The sequence below is a fragment of the Anabrus simplex genome, chromosome 5, assembly GCF_040414725.1.
Source record: "Anabrus simplex isolate iqAnaSimp1 chromosome 5, ASM4041472v1, whole genome shotgun sequence".
Lineage (NCBI taxonomy): Eukaryota > Metazoa > Arthropoda > Insecta > Orthoptera > Tettigoniidae > Anabrus > Anabrus simplex.
Window position 1 is genome coordinate 453,681,233 of NC_090269.1, and position 24,843 is coordinate 453,706,075.

At 39.6% G+C, this 24,843-nt stretch overlaps 1 protein-coding gene across 1 annotated transcript in view; it reads right to left on the reverse strand.

Moving 5' to 3' along the window:
• The window catches only part of LOC136875116 (zinc finger protein OZF), a 198,389-nt gene that overhangs the window by 165,462 nt on the left and 8,084 nt on the right, over positions 1-24,843 (reverse strand). The window lies entirely within an intron of this gene.

The window sequence follows — 24,843 nt, forward strand, 5'->3', positions numbered from 1 at the left end:
CCAAGCAGGTTTGTAGCTTTCTACGCTAATCACTTGCTTTTCACTATCACAGAACCTATAGTCTTGCACTGAAACCAAATCAAAAGGACATGGCTTTTATTTCAAACATCCCTATTCGTGTAACTCACAACCTGACATTTAACCCCTTTTATCATCATACTGTCCATCTCACAAAGTTATCAAGGTCATTTTACAGTTTCTAACAATCTTGTAATTTATTTATTACTCTATACAGAATAGCATCTCATGCAAAAAGCCTTATCTCTGATTCCACTTCTTTACTCATATCACTTATATATGAGGTGTGTTCAAAAAAAGACCGAACTGTGGCTAGAAAAACTTTATTATGTAGCTTACATCATTTCACAGACTGTCCCCTTCAAAATAGTCCCCTGCACTATCAACAGCGTGTTGCCAACGTTTCTTCCACTTTTGGAATGCTTCCTGGAATGCACTTTCTTTGATGGCGCGAAGTTGCCTCGTCGCATTCTCCTTGATCTCTTCAATGTCTTGGAAACGATGTCCTTTCAAAGTGGCTTTCAATTTGGGGAATAAGAAAAAGTCTGCTGGAGCCCAGTCGGGAGAATAGGGCGGATGGGGCACAACAGGAATTTGGTGTTCTGCCAGATAACTGCGGACCGAGAGAGAGGCATGTGCTGGCGCATTCTCATGGTGCAACATCCAGGATTTGTTTTCCCACAGTTCAGGCCTCTTCCTGCGCACAGCATCTCTCAAATGCGTTAAAACATTCTGGTACAGTTCTTTGTTCACTGTCTGGCCTCGGGGTACAAACTCGTGATGGACAATGCCTTTCCAATCAAAAAACACAATCAGCATCACCTTGATGTTTGAACGACTCATTCGTGCTTTTTTCGGTCGAGGAGAACCTTTCCCCACCCACTGTGATGATTGCCTTTTGGTTTCGACATCGTAACCGTACACCCATGTCTCCAGTGTTTCCACAAATGTTTTCCCAACTTTGAAGCAGAACTTCACGCACACGCGCTGTTCCTCAAGCTGTTTCATTATAGAATTCGCCGAACATTTGACACACGCAATCACTTCAGAGGCTCTAACTCAACTGATAATGCAGGCAATGGAATGCGGAAAGCAGCGGTCTGTTGTCAGAAGTTGCCGCTAGGCGCCGCCACAGTCACAACTCGCTCAATGTTGCGGTTTGCGCGCAATTTACAAAGTTCGGTCTTTTTTTTAACACACCTCGTACATATACAAACAAAGGTCCAATAAGATTGCCTTGAAACCCCTCTTAATTATTGTAGGGACAGATAAAGCTTCGTCTACTCTAATTTTCTGAGTTCTATTTCTAGAAATATAGCCACCCATTCAGTCACTATTTTATCTAGTCCGATTGCACTCATTTTTGCCAGTAGTCTCCCATGATCTACCCTATCAAATGCCTTAGAGAGGTCAATCACTACACCATCCACTTAACCTCCACAATCCAAGATACACTATGTGATCAAAAGTATCCGGACACCCCCAAAAATATATGTTTTCATTTTAGGTGCACTCTGCTGCCACCTACTGCCAGGTACTCCATAGCAGCGACATCAGTAGTCATTCGACATCGTGAGAGAACAGAATGGGGCACCCTGCGGAACTCACTGACTTCGAACGTGGTTAGGTGATTGGGTGTCACTTGTGTCAGAAGTCTGTACGCGAGATTTCCACACTCCTAAACATCCCTAGGTCCACTGTTTCTGATGTGAGAGTGAAGTGGAAACGTGAAGGGACACGTACAGCACGAAAGCATATAGGCCGACCTTGTCTGTTAACTGACAAAAGACAGCCGGCAGTTGAAGAGGGTCGTCAAGAGTAATAGGCAGGCATCTATCCAGACCACCTCACAGGAATTCCAAACTGCATCAGGATCCACTCTAAGTACTATGACATTCCGGCGGGAAGTGAGAAAACTTGGATTTCATGGTCGAGCGGCTGCCCATAAGCCACACATCACGCACGTCAATGCCAAACGACACCTCGCTTGGTATAAGGAGCGTAAACATTGGACGAGTGAACAGTGGAAAAACATTGTGTGGAATGACGAATCACGGTACACAATGTGGCGATCTAATGGCAGGGCGTGGGTATGGCAAATGCCCGGTGAACGTCATCTGCCAGCATGTGTAGTGCCAACAGTAAAATTCAGAGGCGGTGGTGTTATTGTGTGGTCGTGCTTTTCATGGAGGAGGCTTGCACCCCTTGTTGTTTTGCGTGGCACTATCACAGCACAGGCCTACATTGATGTTTTAAGCACCGTCTTGCTTCCCACTGTTGAAGAGAACTTCGGGTATGGCGATTGCATCTTTCAACATGATCAAGCACCTGTTCATAATGCACGGCCTGTGGCAGAGTGGTTACACGACAATAACATCCCTGTAATGGACTGGCCTGCACAGAATCCCAACCTGAATCCTATAGAACACCTTTGGGATGTTCTGGAACGCCGAATTCGTGCCAGGTCTCACCGACTGACATCGCTACCTCTCTTGATTTATTAGTTTCATTTTTTCCGTATTGATAGTTATCATATATCATAGAAGAGAAAAGAAAGGATCCACCTAATCAATACAAGTTTATTGTAAGTTCCTATATTACAGTACCGGTTTATAAAGTCATCTTTAGCTGTACATTACCTTTACATTAGTCAAAGTTGGTATTGTGCCTTGCTAAGTAAAAAAATGGTTGTAACAAGCGTTAAATTGGGCATATTACAAAGTAAAAGCCGGCTATTATACATGTAATACTAAGTGTGTCAGTTGTCAATGAGGTAGGCATGTGCAGCTGAGGTTGAACGTTCAATGCAGTTTGCTTTAGTGAGTAAATGTCAGTTGCTAGGTGGTGGCTCTTTTCTTGTCTATAATTGTGGACGAGTTGCGTTCAACCTGGCTGCCTGCTGTGTACTGTCGCTACCTCACCTCGGTGCAGCGCTCCGTGAAGAATGGGCTGCCATTCCCCGAGCAACCTTCCTGCACCTGATTGAACGTATGCCTGCAAGAGTGGAAGCTGTCATCAAGGCTAAGGGTGGGCGAACACCTTATTGAATTCCAGCATTACCGATAGAGGGCGCCACGAACTTGAACGTCATGTTCAACCAGGTGTCCGGATACTTTTGATCATATAGTGTATCTGTTATATCTTGCTGGAATCCCAGAAGTTGAGCTTCAGTGGAATAACCTTCCCTAAACCCGAACTGCCTTCTCTCGAACCACTTATTAACTTTGCAAACGTATCTAATGCAATCAGAAAGAATGCTTTCCCAAAGCCTACAACTGACTGGGCTGTAATTTTGAGCTTTATGTCTATCCCCCTTTCTTTATACATAAGTGCTACAATAACAACTCTCCATTCATTTGGTATAGCTCCTTCATGCTAACAATAATCAAATAAGTACATCCGATATTGAACTATATCACAACCCATTGCCTTTAGTACATCTCTAGAAATCTTATAAATTCCGCTGCTTTTTGGTTTTCAAATTTTGTGACTTATTGTAAATTGTGTTGTTATAATAGGTAAATTTTAATACTTCTTTAGTATTAGTCAGCTCCTCTATCTGTACATTAACCTTGTAACCAGCAATCTTTACATAACTGCTGACTGAATACTTCTGCTTTTTGAAGATCCTCACATACACACTCCCCTTGTTCATTAATGATTCATGGAATGTCCTTCTTGGAACCTGTTTCTGCCTTAAAGTACCTATACATACTCTTATATTTATCACTAAAATTTGTATGACTGCCAATTATGCTTGCCATAATGTTATCCTTAGCTGACTTCTTTGCTAGATTCAATTTCCTAGTAAGTTCCTTCAATTTCTCCTTACTTCCAAGTCATTTATAACTCTATTTCTTTGCAACCTGCACCCCCTTCTTAGTCTCTTTACTTCTCTGCTATAATTTATCTATTGGTAAATTGAGATCACCCACTACAATCACGTTCCTTTCCATATTGCTTCACACATAGCTTATCAAATTATTTCCAATCACTATCAGCAATATCCTTTCCCAGTCTGTACACTCCAAGTTGCCTATTATCTTTAGAGATGAGCCTTACAGTACACCTAGAATTTCATGTTTGTTGTCTTTAGCCTTTTTGTAGCTTACAAATTCCACTTTCACCAGAATGAATACTCCCCTTCCAACCATTCCTATCTCTACGATGCACAATCCTGTTTGTGAGAAAATTTCTGCATCCATTAGGCCTATATCATTTCTCAGCCATGACTCAACTCCTATTAAAATATCTGGTAATTATATAGGCTACTAATTTAATTACATAAATCGATTCCTTTCTTTACAATACTTCTATTGTACAACACTAACATTTTTATGTCACCTCTACTTGACTTCCAGATCCCTGTACCCAATCACTGCTCCCTAGACCAACCCGTTTCCCTGAATGTACCTCCCCATAACCCTTCTAAACAAATTTCCTAACTTATATGTACCACTGCGGTTTAAGTGAAGGCCATCTGAGCGCAGATCCTTATCTCTTACCAACCTATTGGGATCTAGAAGTCTCACTCCCAGTTTCCCACATACCCACTCCATAGTGTCATTTAAATCCCCAATCACCTTCCAGTCAGTATCCCTCTTACACAGTATTCCACTGATAACAATCACCACTTCCTTAAACTCACCCGTGCTGCATTTACCAGATCCCACACATCCCCAACTATGTTGGTACTTGCTTGCTTTACATTGTTGGTACCAATGTGAAACACTACCACCTCCTTTCCCTCCTCCCTCTCTTCTACTTTGCTCAACATCTGCCTTAAACTAATTCGTAGATAACATTCTACTCTGGTTCCGTTTCCTCCACACACTATTCTCACATGTCTAACAATGAAATACCCCATAACCAGAACCTCAACCCTACCCACCCCATTTGAATCCCTCCCCTCCTGGTCAGCCCTATCCTCTCTCACTGCTGCAGAAGCTACTTCCTCCTCCCTTTTCTCCCTCCCATGACCCTGTTCCACCTGTCTTTTCCTATCATCTACTCCACACTTCCCTTTCCTACATTTTCCTTTCCTTCTACTTCCAAACTTCTCAGCAACAGTGCCCTGTTCCTCATATTCCCTCTGTTCTACCTGCAGTGACTCGTACCGATTTCTCACAGTCACCTGTCCTGAATTCTGATCCTGAATAGAGCCCTTAGCCTGCAATGTCCTTCCCCTTAAAAGATTAGATCACCTGTCTTCTACAAATCCCCCCTTTCCTTCCCATTCCTCTTTTACATGTACTGAATCCTGTAAATTGTTTGAGGGAGGCCTCATTCCTGTCTCCCTCAAACTCTTCAGCTCCTTCCTCATACTCCTTACACCCACAGTTCCTACACCTGCACTTTATGAAATAATGAAAAAAAAAAAGAAGGAAAGGGTTAGTACACAAAGATCACAAGATAATAAGGTAATTAATAATACTAATAATTAATAATACCACTACACTACTACTTAGCACCCTAAGAGAATGAAAACTGCTGTTATTTACATAGAATAAGCATGCTAATTTCTAAATTCTACAATACACTGCATTCATTTTTAAATTACGTTCAGATGTAACCTAATTACAATAAGAGAATGAGCATGCTATTTCCAATAAAATACTACAATAAAATATCATTTTAAACCACATTTAGGCATATTGTATAATTACAATAGGTTATTACTAAGCACAAACAGAAATGAAAATTGCAATTAAACTTTGAAATTCGTAAGAACTGCTCAAGGGTTACCAACTAAGTTAAATGCATAGACAGTACTATTTTATCATACTATGCTCTAATAGAAATGAAAAGTACTGAAAGGGTTACACACAAGTATAAAAAGCAAGATACTGTCTAATACACCATGTCTACCTATATAATTCTCAATTGAAATGTGGTTATGTGATCTTACTTCATCTTACGTCCACTGTAAATTGTAACAATGCTCTACCAATTTCCTATCCCATATACTTCCCTTAGAAATCAGCTGAAGAAGATATTCTGTGTTTCTCATCATGCATCTCCTGTTATCAACCTTTACTTGTATATTCTTTTTGTTATCCTTGTTTCACTTCCATTCAGTCCATACTCTAAACTAATTTGTTCAAAAAACTTTACAATAAACTGAGTAAATGGCTGTATGGTTTGGTCACATACCCTATCAGCTTGAATTCGGAAGACAGTGGGTTCGAACCCCATTGTCGGCAGCACTGATGGTTCCCCATTTTCACACTGGGTAAATGCTGGAATGTATCTTAATTAAGGCCATGCTCGCTTCCTTCCTATACCTTTCCGATCCCATCATCATCATAAGACCTGTGTGTGTTGGTGAGACATAAAGCATATTGTAAAAAGACTAATTGAACTCTGGCTTCTACAATTATTATTATTATAGTAAAACTCCTCAATAATGGGTACCTCCTCTGCGTGCTGCTCGTGAACAGTGTCTTAAGACAGCTGACATGTTTACTTCAATACTAAGAGGCTCTTTTTATCCTACATTATGATCCTAATGTAGGTACCAGCTCAACTTGCTATTCGTGTCCTAAAACAGTAGGTGTGTTTATTTGAATGTAAGGGGGATCTTAATAGCATCTGTTAGGAGTCTCATGCTTAACTTGGACAGGGAAGCTACTAGAATATGTCATATCCCAGAAACAAAGTAACATCTCTAGCTTGTGATCCCATTAGTACAGAACCATGGTATAATTATGTGTATTACTAAACAAGTGGTTGCAGAAGAAATTCTATAAAGAAATCCATTATCTGAGAGAACACATTTACAAGTGATGTCTGCCCAGTGAGGCCAGAAGGAGTGGACATGCTGAGCTTCAATGAAACATGTATTTGAGAAAGTGCACACAAACGTACATCTAGCAGTGAAACCCTTAGAGGTGCTCTTAAATAAGTGGCTCAGCAAGCAAGATACTATTTTCTAACAACAACAAAAATTATGCTGACAAGTATTTTAATAAATTTCTGAATCATTTCAAAATAGCATAGTTCTGAAACAAAACAGAGCCTTTCATCCTAACCTAACTTAACCTCTTGTGCAACTATAAATTGGGGAAGTTAACTTTTTGACTTATATTTTCTAGCTACAATATTTACTCACTGCTGCTGGCATACTGTCTTGATGTCTGTTAGATAATGGATCAAACTGAGACTGTATGGTGGTGTGTTAGTCTAGTTCATCTAGAGAATATTTGCTGAGCTAAAAGGGGAAATGACGTCCTTTCCTGTGGCAGAACAGAGTACAGTACTACCACATTCAGAGGATTGCAAATGGCTAAGTGAAGAAATTTACCCTGTGGAAATTAACTGTAGAACCTTAAAAAAAAAAAAAACAATTAAACCGTGAATGTTGCATCTCCAGAGATGTTTAACTGAATAATATTTAACGTATCTGAAATCGCTTTCCAGCTTATCAGGTTCTCTTAAAAACATCTCATTTATGAGAATCGCACTACCTGTGGCACTCCATGTCATGTAGAAGCAGTCTAACATATGAAAATGGTGGACAAAACTAAAACACGTCTTGAAAGTGCTCTAAGATGCTTAGTGAATATCGCTGAAGAAGGCAGCTAAAGAAACCATGCATAAAGCCGTAAGTGATATTAGAAACCTTTTTACAGAACTGCAGTTCGCCCTAGATGATGTCAGTCGAACAAGAATCAACAGAATGAGGTTGGAATAGACAAATCAACAAATACAGATGGAGAAGATAGTCAACCTACAGAACAGGTGGTGACATCTACCGACCCAGCGCAGGAAGTTAATGAAACCCAAATACTATTGACAATGTCTATCAGACAGCAATGTAATCATGACATTCAGACGACATCTCTCGACCAAACACACAAAGTCTGTGTAGATTCCGAGATGGAAGACATGATTACACAAAATTTTACACAGAGGTTACAAACTATGATGGAAAGTCTCTCGAATAATATAAGACATATGGTCAAAGAAGAAATTATAAATATAACTAATGGCAGAGCAACAAATTGTCTTGGAACCTATACCGCAAGAAAATCCAAGGAATAACAATGACCTGCTGCCAAACCCTCCATGTCGAAACTCTGGAATAACAGTAAGAGAGAGATGACCACAACAATCGTGGGCACAAAAAAGTCCGAATGTGGGAATGACACAGATAAACTGCAAGCCACAGATCGTAGAGCTTGGTTATATATAGGGAAATTGCACCAAAATACAACCGAAGAAGCGGTTTAAAAGCACATCTCCAACTTACACGTAGCCAGCATATTAGAATGTGAGAACTCCAAACTAAGGGCACACTTAAAGCCTTCAAAGTGGTGATCAACATAGCAGAAGTGTGGCCAGAGGGAGTCATCGTACGACGCTACCACAAGGAGCAGGAGACAGACTTGCAGCTCAACCTGCTTCTGTGGAATATGGAAGGACTGAAAGGCACTCTAGCGCTATCTAACAATGATCTTTTGCACACACAAGGCATATTAGTCTTCGTAGAAACTCTAGCAACTAAAGCCTTGGAAATAAACGGATTCTACTCACAACATATACCAGCGACGCAAGGACCAAGAGGACGGCCAAAACAAGGAATCTCCTGCTTCTTCAAACCAAAAATGGGAAAAGTGCTAACCACACATCAGGATCAAGACACCCTTGTGATAAATTTCGAAAACCTTTCTATAATAGCCATATTCCTTGAACCATTAATGCCAATAGAAGACATAATAACAACCATTATGATTGCCTTAAGACAGGTGACACCAGGACGAAACATTATTATAGCTGGAGATCTGAACTGCAGATTAGACGTTCCAAATCACAGAAAAAATGAACTGTTAGATATGATGATAGAGGAAGGATTCATCCTTGTCAATCAGGCGGATGAACGAACGTACTTCTCACACTCAGGATGTAGTACTATTGACTTAATATTCTATCAAAGACCTAATATTACATTGAATAATTATATTGTATGTTTTCAGCAGATGAGACACCCCTAAAGAAGCATTGACCGGTCGTGGCCAATTTTTCCATTCCAAATGTGATGAACAGAATTAAAACCACAGAAATCAAAGTCTCACAACAGCTAAGAAACTGCGTATTAACACTTTCACGCCCGTATCCAAGTTATTGCCCATAGCGCGTGACCATGCTGTAGACCGTATCCGAGTTAGCCCATATAAGCGCAACCTTGAACTTGAGCCGTTCCTACGCAGCTGGGATCTATTTTGGTCACAAATATGTGCAAGAGAGATGAAAGTAATATCCTTATGAATGTTTCTACTCACCAAAAACCACATGGCCACGGCGATTTTCCCTCCCAGTGCACTTTTTTGTTTTGTGTCTGAAGGTAGCCTAGCGCTCGCACAACTAGCTGCGTAGTTGGTTTGTGATTGCACAAGCGTGTGTATAATCACGTTCTGAAGTATAACCATGGCGTGGAGGGACAATATAAATGATGCAAATGATGCAAATTTACAAAGCACAGTTTTTCCTGTGCTTGAAAATTATCTTGGCCAGGGGTATACAGTCTATATGGACAATTATTACAAATAGCGTTGGACTCGTGAAACAATTACGGGAACAGAACTCTGCCGTATGTGGAACAATACGGTTGAATAGCGGTGTACCAAAAGATCTAAAGGAACACCAGGCAATTCTCAAACGGGGTAAAAAGTGAACCCGACATACAAGTACAGTCACCTCTCTCTGAAATCTCAGCTCCATCTACGTCATCAACTCCAAGTCAACGTCCTGCAATTTTGCCACCAAAAAGGGCACCGGCCAAGGATCCATCATTTAGGTTAGATGCGAAGAGAAAAGAGTATATTCTCTTAAAGTTTCCACCATCAAATATAGACAAGTTCCGCTGAAGAAGGTGCAAAGTGTGCTTCAAAACTAATATTATTAGTGAAACACGCTATTTTTTGGATGTTTAGTGTTCCCATTCACTCAGGAAAGTGTGACATTAACTACCACACCCTACAGAGATACTAGAGGACTTCATTAAGGTATGTGGAAAATTTTATTTCCATATCTTGTTCAGTTTAGAACTTATTGTGAAAAGAATTCGTTGTTGTTTGCTCTGCCACTAACAGCTGGAATAGCTGGGCCAGCCCTTTAAATAGACGCTCAGATGATGGGCGTGAATGTGCTAAGTCAGAAGAAAGAAGAATGCGAAGAATTCGATAATCACATAGAGAGAAATGACATTGATTTGGCTGCCATGACACTGGAAAAAACAATTCAGTCTGCTATGGTATACAATCAAAAGATAAGAGCTTGCAAATGGTTTGATGCAGAATGTTTGAAAAGAGACAGATTACCCTTCTTGCACTACATACAGCCAAATCCAGCCACAGTTTAGAGGATATAAAATCCTACAGTCAAATCTGAAAAGAATATAAAAATCTACTGAAGATTAAAAAAAAGGATTACATGGAAAAGAAAGCAACAAATATGGTGGAAGAAGCCAGAAAGGATCCATATGTGGCATTGAGGCCATGGAAATCTCGGAGCAATAGCAAAATAGACATAACAGTTTTGGATGAACATTTCAACAACATTCTCAACATCGATAAAACCAACACCACGTATGAACAGATCAATGTGAAGACATGTCTAGCGGAAACTGAAACCTTCACGAGAGAAGAGGAATACGAGACAATAACATCTCTAAAAGACAAGAAGGCGCCAGGTCCCGACGGCATATATAATGAACATATCAAAGGCTCAGTTAGCTTATTACTTCAAGCAGTCACATATATGTTAAACCTATGCTTAAAAGAGGGCAACATCCCAGAAATATGGAGGATCTCAACAATTAAGATACTATTAAAGGGGAAAGGCAATCAGTTGGACCCAAACTCTTACAGGGGAATTGCCCTGGAAAAATGCATATTGAAGATATTCACAAGCATTATCACAAAGTGAATTTCTAAGGAAGTAGAACACAGGATTCCGGAAGAACAATTCAGTTTCCGAAAAGGCAGGAGCCCTCTCCACGCCATTAACAACTTAATTGATGATATAGAAGATACATTAAGGCATCCTCAAGGAAAATTCCTTGTATTCTTCGTAGATTATACCAAAGCTTTTGATACAGTAAACAGACGTATCCTAATCTCGAAGCTGGAAACAATAACAGGAAAAAATAAGCTCACTGTACTGGTCCATAACATGACGACAGCCAATTTCATTCAGATCACAGATGGCGTAACCACATTGAAAACAATAACTCAGACAAACGGCGTCCTACAGGGAGACCCAAACTCTTTAATGTCTCCATATACGATGTACAGATGATTAGACAAGAGACGGAAGAAATAAAAATTGACATATATGCAGACGACATGGTCATTGGATCAAATTCCACCTACAACCTGCAAAGAGCCATAAACCAACTTGAGAAGTGGGCACAGGAAAACAAAATGGAAATTAACACCGAAAAAACTGTACAGATGACATTCCGCAACGGAGGCCGAGAAGCTCCAGAGGACAGGATATATCTAGGACTGAAACCTCTTGTGACAGTCAACAGCTTCAAATACCTGGGAGTGACTCTGCAAACCACCGCCAGATCTTTCAGAATACACGTGAAATCCCGTGCAGCATCTGCCACAAAAGCTATTTTTGACATCAAAGAATTATCCAGATTATCATTAAGAACCACTATGGCCTTATTCAACACAAAAATAGTTCCCATCGCAACATACGGAATAGATATTATATGGGATAAGTTAAGTCTAAAAGATCTAATGACTTTGGAAGCAGTTAAATCAAGATTCTTGAAAGCCACTCTAGGTGTTTCGAAACACACAAAGTCGAGGCTGGTATACGAGCTCGCAAGAGAACCGTTCTTCATAGAAGATCTGCGTATAAGACTGCCATCTACCAACAGCTCGAATAAACTGCCCCTCGAAAGACATAAGAAACGAAGAGAAATTTGGCTGGACTTTTATACTACAGAAGCCATGGTAAATAGATCTTGGGCCAACGCGAATCAAGACGTCCGACACCTGGTGACCTCAACAGCTGTGCATGGGTACCACCACAAAGTATGCAAAATCAAGAGTTTTCACAATCCCGGGAATAACTGTATATGTGAGTTGTGTGATCAACCTTGTGATCGTTACCACATTACCACTTGTAAAAAACGAGTAATACCCCTGGTAGACTATAGTGCTTAATTAAAATGTGTACAATCAAAATGCAGGGTGAAATGTATCACCAAAACCTATGTAACTTACGTAACATACATTTCTTAATAATAATAATTATTATTATTATTATGGGGTTAACAGCTAGTGAGAGAAGGGCAGCCAACTTTCGTGACAACCATAAATAAAATGTCCAGTTTAAATACTATGTACAAAGATAATCTCAAAAATAAGATCTCCTAATTTTATTTATAATTACATAGACCTGTTTATGTCTACAATGGTTTATATCACTTTACAGCTTGAACATTTAGCTACTCTTTTACATTCTACATAATCACCATTTTATTCAATGCATTCTTATAGACACTGTGACAGTTTTTGTATGCTTACATCATACCAGCTTGCCGGCATGCTGTTCAGCAAGTTGTGAACCTCATCTTTCACCTCGTCGTCGGTGGTGGCACCCATCTTGCGCACACCTTCTAGTATTTCAACTTTTCTGTTACAATTCTGTTAGCGGCACTTCGGGAAACCTCAGGAACCAAAGTGCAGAGATCTGCTGAACTTCACACATGATTTGCTCAACCTTCACGACTGTCTCAACGGAAATTGACTCTCTCCCGCTCCTTTGTTCATTGTGAATTTCATTCCGACTGGCTGCAAACTCTCTACACCACTTACGAACATTTTTGACATCCATGCACTTGGCAGTAACATCCAACAGGAGTCCATTCTTAACGGCTGCCAAGCCAAGACTGAGTGCCTCAGCGCAGCTTGCACATGTTTATATGCGAGCGCGGGAAACACTCTTCACAGTATTGTGACCAACAGCCACACGAACAGAGTTCTGTATTAACAAAAATTAGGAGACCTTATTTTTGTGACTACCCTTGTATCAATTGGCTAAAACTGTTGTGGTGAAATGAAAGCATACAAAAGATTCACAAAATAACATTGTGAAGTAAAGAAATTGGACAGGAATACTGACGATCTCACAGAATAACTAAACTGAAAAAATTCAAGATTTCAAAACATAAAGCTTTGTAGACAGCATAGTGAAATATAAATGAACATTAATCCTCTTGTTGAACAACAAATTTTAGAATCTTTTGTGAAATAATGCAATAATGTCAACAATAATGTTATTGTCTTTTACATCCTACTAACTACTCTTTGACGGTTTTTGGAGATGCGAAGGTGCCAGAAGTTTGTCCTGCAGGCCAGTGCCTCAACCATCTGAGCCACTCAGCCCAGCTTTAATAAGGTAAAAAAAAATGTTATCAAATAACTTGTATTTTGTATGTTGCTAATAGGAACTGACTTATAATGGATTATTGCTGACTATAATAAAGACTGTCATATCAACAGCAATATTAATAAGGCAGTGACTTGAGGCATTGATACGTATACTAATGCAGCATTTCAGTACACTTGAAGGTTAGGAGTGACTTTTTTAATACGTACCCAAACAACAACACAATACTGAAATGTTATACACCGAGCTCAACAGTGCGGCCAGTATTCGGGAGATAGCAAGTTCAAACCCCACTGTTCGCAGCCCTGAAGACAGTTTTCTGTGATTTCCCATTTTCACATGAGGCAAATTCTGGGGCTGTACCTTAATTAAGGCCATGGCCACTTCCTTCCCACTCCTACCCCTTTCCTGTCCCATCATCGCCGCAAGACCTATCTGTGTCCGTGCGACGTAAAATAAATAGAAGGAAATGTTACACAAATTTTTTAAACATTTATATTTTTTTAATGTATCATTCATAATTCACCAGAGGAAGATTATTATTAAATTGTTCTACAGCAGCACAATTCCTTATCAAACAAAGAATGAACTTGCAAATTCTTATGAGAAGCTCAGAATTTCTTTATATAACTGCCAGAATTTGAAACTTTATATATGAATTCAATAAAACAAACATAAATTTTTTAATGCTATTTGTTCAGGACGTCGACCTAGGAAGAACTTTTGCCCCTAACATACATACACACATACATACATACATACATCTTCATCACAGACCAAAATGGCTTTCAGCATTCAAACTGCAATCCTCTGCAAATTTATAACCAACACCACAATTCTTTACTTGTAACTAGATTGGAGGTCTCATTTAGTTTTATACCTCTTATATTTAAATCATTAGAAACTGTGTCTAACCAACATCGTCTTGGTCTCCCCTTAATTCCCTTTACTGCCATAACAGGGTCCATTATTCTCCTAAGTAACCTATTCCTTGCATTAACCTCACATCACCCTACCACCTAAGATGGCTTAGGAATACAGCTTCATCCATCAAGTTCATTCCTAACTTATCCTTTATCTCCTCAAACTGAATACCCTCCTGCCATGGTTCCCACCTGTTTGTACCAGCAATCTTACTCACTGTTTTCACGTCTGTTACTTCTAACTTATGAATAACATCTTCTGAGTCGACCCAGCTTCCACTCCTGTGAAATAATGTTGGTCTGAAAACAGACCAATGTAAAGATAGTCTTGCCTGAGAGCTGAATCCTGTCTTACGGAATAGTGTTGATTACAACTGTGAGCGCACTGCATTAGTTTGGCTAGACCCTCATTCAATCTCACTTACTATAGTCGGAACCTGGGAGAACACTCAACCTGAATACTTGAAATTATCTACCTGTTAAAGTTTCATATTCCCAATCCAATATTCAATTCTCTTGGATTTCTTATCTACCGACATCAATTTAGTCTTGGAAATGTTAATTATCATACCATACTCATTGCACCTGTTTCCAAGTTCTAAGATATTAGACTGCAGGCTTTACACACAATCTGCCATTAAGACCAAGTCGTCAGCATAGCCCAAACTGCTTACTACATTTTCACCTAACTGAATCCATCCCTGCCACTTAATACCTTACAGCATATGATCAATGTAAACTACAAACAGCAAAGATGAAATAATATTACAGCTTTGTCTAATCCCTGCAAGTACCTTGAACCACGATCTCATTCTACCATCAATTCTCACTGCAGCCCAACTGTCAACATAAATGCCATTAATTGAGTTCAATAATCTACACCTAATCCCATATTCTCCCGGTATGGCAAATACATTTTCCCCTGGTACTCTGTTGTATGCCCACTCTAGATGTATGAAACATAAACATAACTATCTATTCCTCTTGAATCACTTTTCAATTACCTGGCACATACTGAACATCTGATCCTGACAGCCCCTCTGTGGTCTGAAACTACACTGTGCTCTCAACCACTGATCACAACCTTCCTTTCAAAATCCCAGTGAATACCTTGCCTAGTATATTGATCACTGAGATTTGCAATACTTACTGTTCCTAGGTTCATTTACCACTTTTGGCCAATCAGAAGGTACCTTAGTAACACTCCATGACAATCTTATTACACTGTTAAGCCATTTCATCTCTACCCTTCCACAAACTAAATTTCACCATTTCAGATCTATTTTCATCTACTCCTGCTGCTTAATGACAATGGAAATTATTTCCATCCTTTCCACTTTGTCCAGCGTAATTTCACCAGCATAATTGTCCTCCTTCCCATGAGCTACATTGTTCGCAACATCACCAGGACGATTTCCTTTTATACTGAGAAGATATTCAAAATATTCCTTCCACCTAGTCAGTGATTCCCTGGGATACATTAAGAGTTCACCTGATTTAGTCAAAACACTATTTTCCCTCCAGTTCTAAGATTCTTTATTACTGTCCAGAAATGTTTCTCCACTGCTTGACCTAGCCTTTCCACATTATTACTGAAATCTCCCCATGACTTCTTCCTGGACTCAACAACTATTCATTCTGCTTTATTTCTTTCAACTACGTACAATTCCCTGTCTGCCTTGGCCCTTGTTTGGAGCCATTTCTGATACACCTTCCTTTTTACATTTACAAGCTGTACTCACATCATTCCTCCACAAAGATGTTTGCTTTTCCATCTTTACATACAGTTGTTCCTAGGCATTCCTTTGCTGTTTCTATTACACCATCCCTGTATGCCACACACTCTTCATATGTCCTGAACCTGCTTAATGCCCACTGTTTGGACCTTTTCACTTATCATATCCATGTCCTTGTGTCTAATTTCCTCATCCTAGAGACTTTCTACCCTCATTCATCTGCAGACAAATTTCACTTTCTCTATCCTAGGCCTACAGATAGTTCACCACAGATCAGATAGTGGTCCATGTCATCGAAAAATCCCCAGAAAACTCGCACATTCCTAACACATTTCATGAATTCAAAGCCATTTATGATATAAGGAATGAATTCAAAATAAAAAAATGTTATTGAATCTTCAATGCTAGAAAATCTTATAAACCTTCCATTTCTTGCCTTCTAGTGTTCTAACTTTTTATTTATACACTGAATAAAGCCCAAGTGACTGGAGAGGCTCTTCACGGCTTTCAACCAATGAGGGTTTTACAACTTTTTTTTCAAATTTGCTTTACATTGCACCAACATAAATAAGTTTCATGGCAATAATGGGACAGGAAAGGGCTAGGAGTTGGAAGGAAGAGACTGTGGCCTTAATTGGGGTACAGCCCCAGCATTTGGCTGCTGTGAAAATGGGAAAACAGAAAACTATCTTCAGAGCTGCCGACAGTGGGGTTCAAACCCACTATTTCCGGATGCAAGCTCACAGCGTTTTTGCAACTGAGCTCTAACCTACTTTGGTAACTTGCACAAATTATATGTAAGAGTAAGCTTGCCAATGTATACTGGTCCATTACTTACAACTGATGGCAATAAAAGATTTATTCAATTTTTGTGTTAAATATAGGAAAAAAATTCAAGCTGGGATAGAACAAATGTTAACGCTACAAGTGCCAAGAGTCGACGTTTTTGACTCTTCCATTTGCTTTTTAGTGCCAGGGCTGAAAGAATTGACTCTGACTGCGTGCATGTTTTCAGACATATAGCGACATGTTTTCACAATTCTTGGAAGCAGACGGTGACGAGGAAATTTCGTGATTGCATTTAGTTAAGTTGGTACTCTAATGGGATATGTATTTCTGTTGTATATACATGGGTCATGTGGTCATTGTAAACAGATATGGCTGAACATTGCGGGAGATCTTGAGAGAAAAAGTAGCTTATAGGAAGATGAGAGTGATGTGCAAAACAGTGAAATTAACAGCAGTGATTCTGAAGAAGATGATAACAGCACACATGATTCTAGGGATGCCCAAGGAAGTGATTTAGGGATGTCCAAACATTTGAACACCCTGATGATGAAGATGTTGATATACCACTGCAATTATGCCCTGACCCAAAATTCATCGACGGCAATTATTATTCGTGACAAGAATTGATTGCCGTCCTGTTGCTAGCGTGCAAGGTGGTTGGAGCATATTGCATAGCGCACCAACCTTTGAACTTCTGTCAGTGATTGCAGTACCCACCGTGATGCGATTTTGCACCGTTGCAGCTCATTACACAATATCCTGTGGATGGTGCATTTTTCGATGCCACTTGCCCTCCCTAACTCCAGTAGCATCCATCGTCTGTCCTCATCCAGGAGCTGCTCGATAACAGCCCGTGCCATGTCGGGCTGCACACTAACAGGTTGTCCCGAACGTTGCTCATCACTGGTTGACACACGTCCTTGCTGAAACTTTATCCACCGTGCTACTGTACGATACGGTAGGGCATTATTCCCAAGGGCTTCCACTAATTCACTGTGACATTCCATCGCATTTCTCCCTCGGAGAACAGCTATTCTGATGTAAGCGCGCTGCTCAACATGGGTTACTTCCACCTTGCACGACACTCACCAACTGACCGATTTCACAGCCCTCGCTGCGCTACTACCAGTTATCACAGAGCCATCTGTTTTTCTGTACACACTATGCCTGCAGAACTTCCACACGACACATATACATTTGTGATCCGTTCACATATCTACAAGGAAAAAAAAAAGTTGCCATGAATTTTGCCCGAATCCTCATAATAAGGTGTACTATTTGTTTACTGACAATTTCTATACAAAGTGTCACTTGGCAGATGTTCTCCATCAGAAAGGGATCATGCTCACGTGAACAGTCCGAGCAAAATCTAAGGGCCTTCCTAAAGAGCTCATGAAAACAAAACTGCAAGCTGGTGATGTCCTCTATTATACAAAGGGGGAGGTGCTAGCCTGTGGATTCAAAGGGAAGAAATCCAGAATGCCTGTATAAAGCCTGTCCACTGCATGTCATGCTGTAACTGTGTTGGTGAAGGCAAAAAATTGTAAGGAGGTATCCAAACCATTGCATATTGCCAAACACTTCAATAAACACATGGATGGAGTAGACTTAAAGAACCAGAAGGTGCATCATATTGCTAAAAAAACATGCTACAAGGAAATACTGGAGAAAAATCCTTCAAAATTTGCTTGACATTACATGCTAAATTCGTACATTGCCTACTGTGACAACACTGACGTCTCCCTCCAAATGAATCATCACGACTACATTGTTGAAGTAGTGGAGATACTGGCAAAGAAACCATCCCTAGCTAGGCCTAATATTCCTTTGAAACCATCACTGGACTGTCTGGAGACAACAGCCATTACTATGCGAAATTGCCTGCACGTCAAGAGCGAAAGTGTGCAGTATGTGGTCCAAGAAAAAGGGGAAGATCATCAGACTGGTGTCCAGGGTGCAATGTGGGAATCCATGAGAAGCGCTGGGGAAAATTAGAGCACTATCGCAGACCTGAAGTACTTCAAAGGAAGTTGCCATGTGACTACAGGCTAGGGACCTAAAAATTGTTGAATCTCTATGTAGTGTTCAATTCGAATGTTCTTCAGTGTTCAGGACACAGGTACAGACTTCAAAGCCTGAAACATTGTGTGATGTTAGTTCATGATATTTTCAACATATTGTATAACCAGGCAATTTTTTTCACAAAAACACCTCAAACTTTGAATTTAATACATACATTATCATTATAGACTCTTATGCCTTTCAGCGTTCAGTCTGCAAGCCTCTGTGAATTTACTACACGTCGCCACAATCCTCGATTTGCAACTAGTGTTGTGGCCTCATTTAATTCTATACCTCTTATCTTTAAATTGTTAGAAACCGAGTCTTACCATCGTCGTCTTGGTCTACCTCTACTTCTCTTACCCTCCATAACAGAATACATTATTCTCCTAGGTAACCTATCCTCCTCCATTCGCCTCACATGACCCCACCACCGAAGCCGGTTTATGCGTACAGCTTCATCCATCAAGTTCATTCCTAAATTAGCCTTTATTTCCTCATTCCAAGTACCCTCCTGCCATTGTTCCCACCTGTTTGAACCAGCAATCATTCTTGCTACTTTCATGTCTGTTACTTCTAACTTATGAATAAGATATCCTGAGTCCACCCAACTTTCACTCCCGTAAAGCAAAGTTGGTCTGAAAACAGACCGATGTAAAGATAGTTTCGTCCGGGAGCTGACTTCCTACTTACAGAATACTGTTGATCGCAACTGCGAGCTCACTACATTTGCTTCACGACACCTTCAATTCTGTTGAATTTCTTACCTGCTGACATCAATTTAGTCTTTGACAGGCTAATTTTCATACCATACTCAATGCACCTATTTCCAAGTTCCAAGATATTAGACTGCAGGCTTTCAACACAATCTGCCATTAAGACCAAGTCGTCAGCGTAGGCCAGACTGCTTACTACATTTCCACCTAACGGAATCCCTCCCTGCCATTTTATACCTTTCAGCAGATGATCCATGTAAACTACGAACAACAAAGGTGAAAGATTACAGCCTTGTCTAACCCCTGTAAGTACCCTGAACCAAGAACTCATTCTCCCATCAATTCTCACTGAAGCCCAATTGTCAACATAAATGCCTTTGATTGATTTTAATAATCTACCTTTAATTCCATAGTCCCCCAGTATGGCGAACAACTTTTCCCTCGGTAACCTGTCATAGGCTGTCTCTATATCTACGAAACATAAACACAACTGCCTATTTCTCTTGTAGCATTTTTCAATTACCTGACGCATACTAAAAATCTGATCCTGACAGCCTCTCTGTGGTCTGAAACCACACTGGTTTTCATCCAACTTCCTCTCAACTACTGATCGCACCCTCCCTTCCAAGATGCCAGTGAATACTTTGCCTGGAATACTAATCAGTGAGATACATCGGTAGTTGTTGCAATCCTTCCTGTTCCCTTGCTTATAGATAGGTGCAATTACTGCTTCTGTCCAATCTGAAGGTACCTTACCAACATTCCATGCTAATTTTACTATTCTATGTAGCCATTTCATCCCTGCCTTCCCACTATACTTCAACATTTCAGGTCTAATTTCATCTATTCCTGCTGCTTTATGACAATGGAGTTTATTTACCATCCTTTCCACTTCCTCAAGCGTAATTTCACCAACATCATTTTCCTCCTCCCCATGAGCTTGGCTGTTCGCAACACCACCAGGATGATTTCCATTTACATTGAGAAGATGTTCAAAATATTACCTCCACCTCTCCAAGGATTCCCTGGGGTCTATTATGAGTTCACCTGAATTACTCATAACACTGTTCATTTCCTTTTTCCCTCCCTTCCTAAGATTATTTATTACTGTCCAGAAAGGTTTCCCTGGTTTTTCAAAATGGTGCCCGGTAATGACGACGTAGTGTTTTATTCTCCGAGTAAATTAACCGTAAAATGTGACGAAAAGTGCGGAAAATGTCGAAAATGAGTGAAAAATGGAATGTTGTGTGATTCATGTGATCGATGGTGGCATTATAAGTGCGGAAATTGCCCTAGAGACGTAAAAGCTAATGAAAATGTTGACTGGATTTGTGAGCAGTGTGTTCGGAATGTTGTTGTTGGGGACGGCGTTGACGAAGCACCGAAAATAGTCGATGAGGAATTTAAAAGTGCATTGGAAATTATAAACATTCTAAAAAAGGACAATGAGACTCTTAAAGTTGAAAATCAAGAATTAAAAGAAAGACTGCGATCGCTAGAATTTGGGACTGACCATTCTTCGAGTGATATACCGGTACAAGTAACAAACTCGAGCACGTGGTGTCAAGTAGTTCGTGGATGGCCGGCTAAGAAGAAATCTACAACTGAATTTCCGGAAATAAACATCAGAAATAGGTTTTCTGCCCTAAATAATTTAATTCTGGAAGAAAGTGATCGCGCGCGTGAAACCAAATCATCGCGATCCGTTGCCGTGCCGAGTTTAAAATTTAGGCCTAGAATTCAGATTCAAGACCCAGTTAGGCCTAAATCAGCAAAGGTAGCTGTGTTTGGTGACGGCCAAGAAAGGAGAATTGCGGGAGTGATTAACAACGAGAATATAGCAGCAACCGGAGAAATATATCCAGGAGCTTCTATCAGCAGTGTTGTGGAAAACGTAGAAGCAGCAACTAGGAACTTCGGGAGCGGCGATGCAGTGCTTATCATCGGTGGGACGAACAACGTAGCTCGCGACGACGCCAAGAATGTAAGATCAAAACTTAAACATACACTAGGGAAGCTGACCCACACTAACGTTTTTGTAGTGAACGTGCCCCACAGACATGATTTGAGTAGAGACTCGTGTGTGAACATTGAAGTGGACAAGGTCAATACAGATATTGTTAAAATTTGTAAACATTTTCGGAATACTCAGGTTATTGAATGCAACACTTTTGAGAGATACTGTTATACAAAACATGGCCTCCATCTAAACAATTCAGGTAAACGAAAGATAGCAAATATTGTTCTAGATTTTATTAATCTTAAGATATGTACTGTAAAACAGGCAACTCCCTTGAGTTATAATACTGACCAGGAAAACTAGTAGAAAGAGCCAGCTGTACTTCAAGCTGGCTCAGTTAACTAGAAAAAGAAACTCAGAATAGTAAGGAATTTCAAGTTTCCCAATTGCAACAGTCAAGTTTTAGGGAGGAAGGGGGTCTGAGATTGCTCTTGGTAAACTGTCAAAGTGTAGTAAATAAACAATTAAAATTCGGTACATTGATGGAATCTTATGAGACTGATGTGGTGATAGGAGTGGAATCATGGTTGAAAGAAGGGGTGGGTAATAGAGAAGTATTTCCAGAAGGGTACACAGTCTATCGTAGAGACCGAGGAGATAAAAAGGGAAGGGGGGTGATTATTCTGGTGAAGGAAACTTACTGTTCACATGAATGGTTTACCAATGAAAGGGATGAAATATTAGGGGAAAAATTGGTTTGTGATAATATGAAGGAGGTGGGAATTATAGGAACATACAGGCCTGGAAGAGAGGAAAGAGACATGGAAATCTTTGAAAAAATAAAAGATTATACTTGTAAAAACAATAATAATGACATGGTAATAGTTGGGGGAGATCTAAATTTGCCTGAAGTTGAATGGAAAGGAGCTGCAAGTGAAGCCCATGAACAGAAACTGGCAAATAAGTTAATTTGGGAGGGAGGATTTACACAAGTAGTACAAAAACCGACTCGTCTCAATAACTTACTAGATGTATTCTTGGTTAAACAATGGGAAATTGTTGATAAAACTGACGTAATTGAAGGAATAGGAGACCATAAGGCTGTAATAATGGATGTAGGACTCGTACCAAAAAGGCTTAATATGAGGGTTACACAAGACAAGAAATTGTACAGAAAAACTAAAGTTGATGAATTTGGGACTTACCTTAAATCACAATTCAATTGTTGGATAAGTGAAGGGAGTAACGTGGATACACTTTGGGCTAAATTTAAAGGAATTATTTGGGAAGGAGAGAAGAGATTTGTACCTGTTAAGAAGGGTAAAATGACCTCAGACCCTGTTTATTATACAAGGGAAATAAGAAAATTAAAAAGAAAATGTAGAATAGTAAACAGGAAAATCAAAGAGGGTAGGGAGAGTAGAGAAACTAGAAAACAGCTAATGAGGGAACTGAATAGAGTGAAAAAGGAAGCAAAAGAGAATTATATGAATGGCATACTTTAAGAGGGTAATGACCACAAAGGGAAATGGAAAAAGCTGTATTCATATATCAGGAATCAAAAAGGAAAAGGAATCCAAATTCCTAAAATGGTGGGAGAAGGGGGTGAACACTATTTAACAGATACTGAGAAAGCAAACCTATTTAGTACGGAATTTAGAGATTCAGTAGATGATTGTCAAGAGTTGGAAACCGAAACAGAAGATAGAGAGGGTGAGAGACAGAGGGAAACAAGAAGCTTCTCATTCACAAACGAAGATATTTTCAGAGAAATCCAACTGCTTCAGCAAGGAAAAGCAGCAGGAAGTGATCAAATTACTGGGGAGGTATTAAAGACAATGGGGTGGTACATAGTGCCTTATTTAAAATTTCTCTTTGACTATGTCATAAATAATAGTGTAATACCAAAGGAATGGAAGGAATCTATAATAATACCAATTTATAAAGGAAAGGGTGATAAAAGGAAACCAGAGAACTACAGACCAATCAGCCTGACCAGTATAGTTTGTAAAATTCTGGAGAGTTTAATATCGAAGTACATCAGAGGAATATGTGATGATAAAAATTGGTTCATGAGGAGCCAGTATGGACAGATCATTGGATTCAGGAGGTCAGTTAGATTGCATAGCCATAGATCTTTCCAAAGCCTTTGATAGAGTGGAACATGGAATATTATTAAAGAAATTGGAGGGAATAGGATTGGACGTAAGGGTTACACGTTGGATAAAAGCATTTCTAAATTCAAGGGTTCAGAAAGTCAAAGTAGGAAATAATGTATCTCAGGAAGAGAAAGTTTGGAAGGGAATTGCACAGGGTAGTATAATCAGTCCGTTAATTTTCTTAATATATGCAAATGATTTAGGGAACAATATTACATCAAAAATAAGATTGTATGCAGATGACATAATTGTTTATAGGGAAATAAATAACATTGAGGATTGTTCAGAATTACAAAGGGACCTTGAAAGTATCCAACAATGGGTTGAAGAAAATAATATGAAGGTTAATGGAGGCAAATCAACTGTTACAACTTTTACAAACAGGAGCTTTAAAACTGAATTTGAATATACTTTGGATGAGGTAGTTATCCCAAAAGATGGCAAGTGCAAATACTTAGATGTGAGATTTGGAAGTAATTTGCACTGGAAGGGTCATATTGATAACATTGTTGGGAAAGCATACAGATCATTACATGTCATAATGAGGCTACTTAAAGGATGCAACAAAGAATTAAAAGAAAAAAGTTACTTGAGTATGGTTCGTCCATTATTGGAATATGCAAACAGTGTTTGGGATCCTCACCAAGAATATATAATAAAAGAAATAGATAGTGTGCAGAGGAAAGCAGCAAGATTTGTAATAGGGGATTTCAGGAGAAAGAGTAGTGTATCAGAAATGTTAAAGGAACTTGGGTGGGAAACTTTAAGTAAGAGAAGGGAGAAAACTAGACTTATAGGATTATATAGAGCCTATAAGGAGAAGAAGCATGGGGAGATATCCGTGAGAGGCTTCAGTTGGAAAATAATTATATTGACAGGACTGACCACAAATATAAAATTAGAAGGAATTTTAGCAGAAGCGATTGGGGTAAATTTTCATTCATTGGGAAGGGTGTGAAGGAGTGGAACAGTTTACCAGGGGTAGTGTTTGATCCTTTTCCAAAATCTGCACAGATATTCAAGAAGAGAATAAACAGCAACAGAGAAAATAAATGAAGTGTTAGAGGGCAT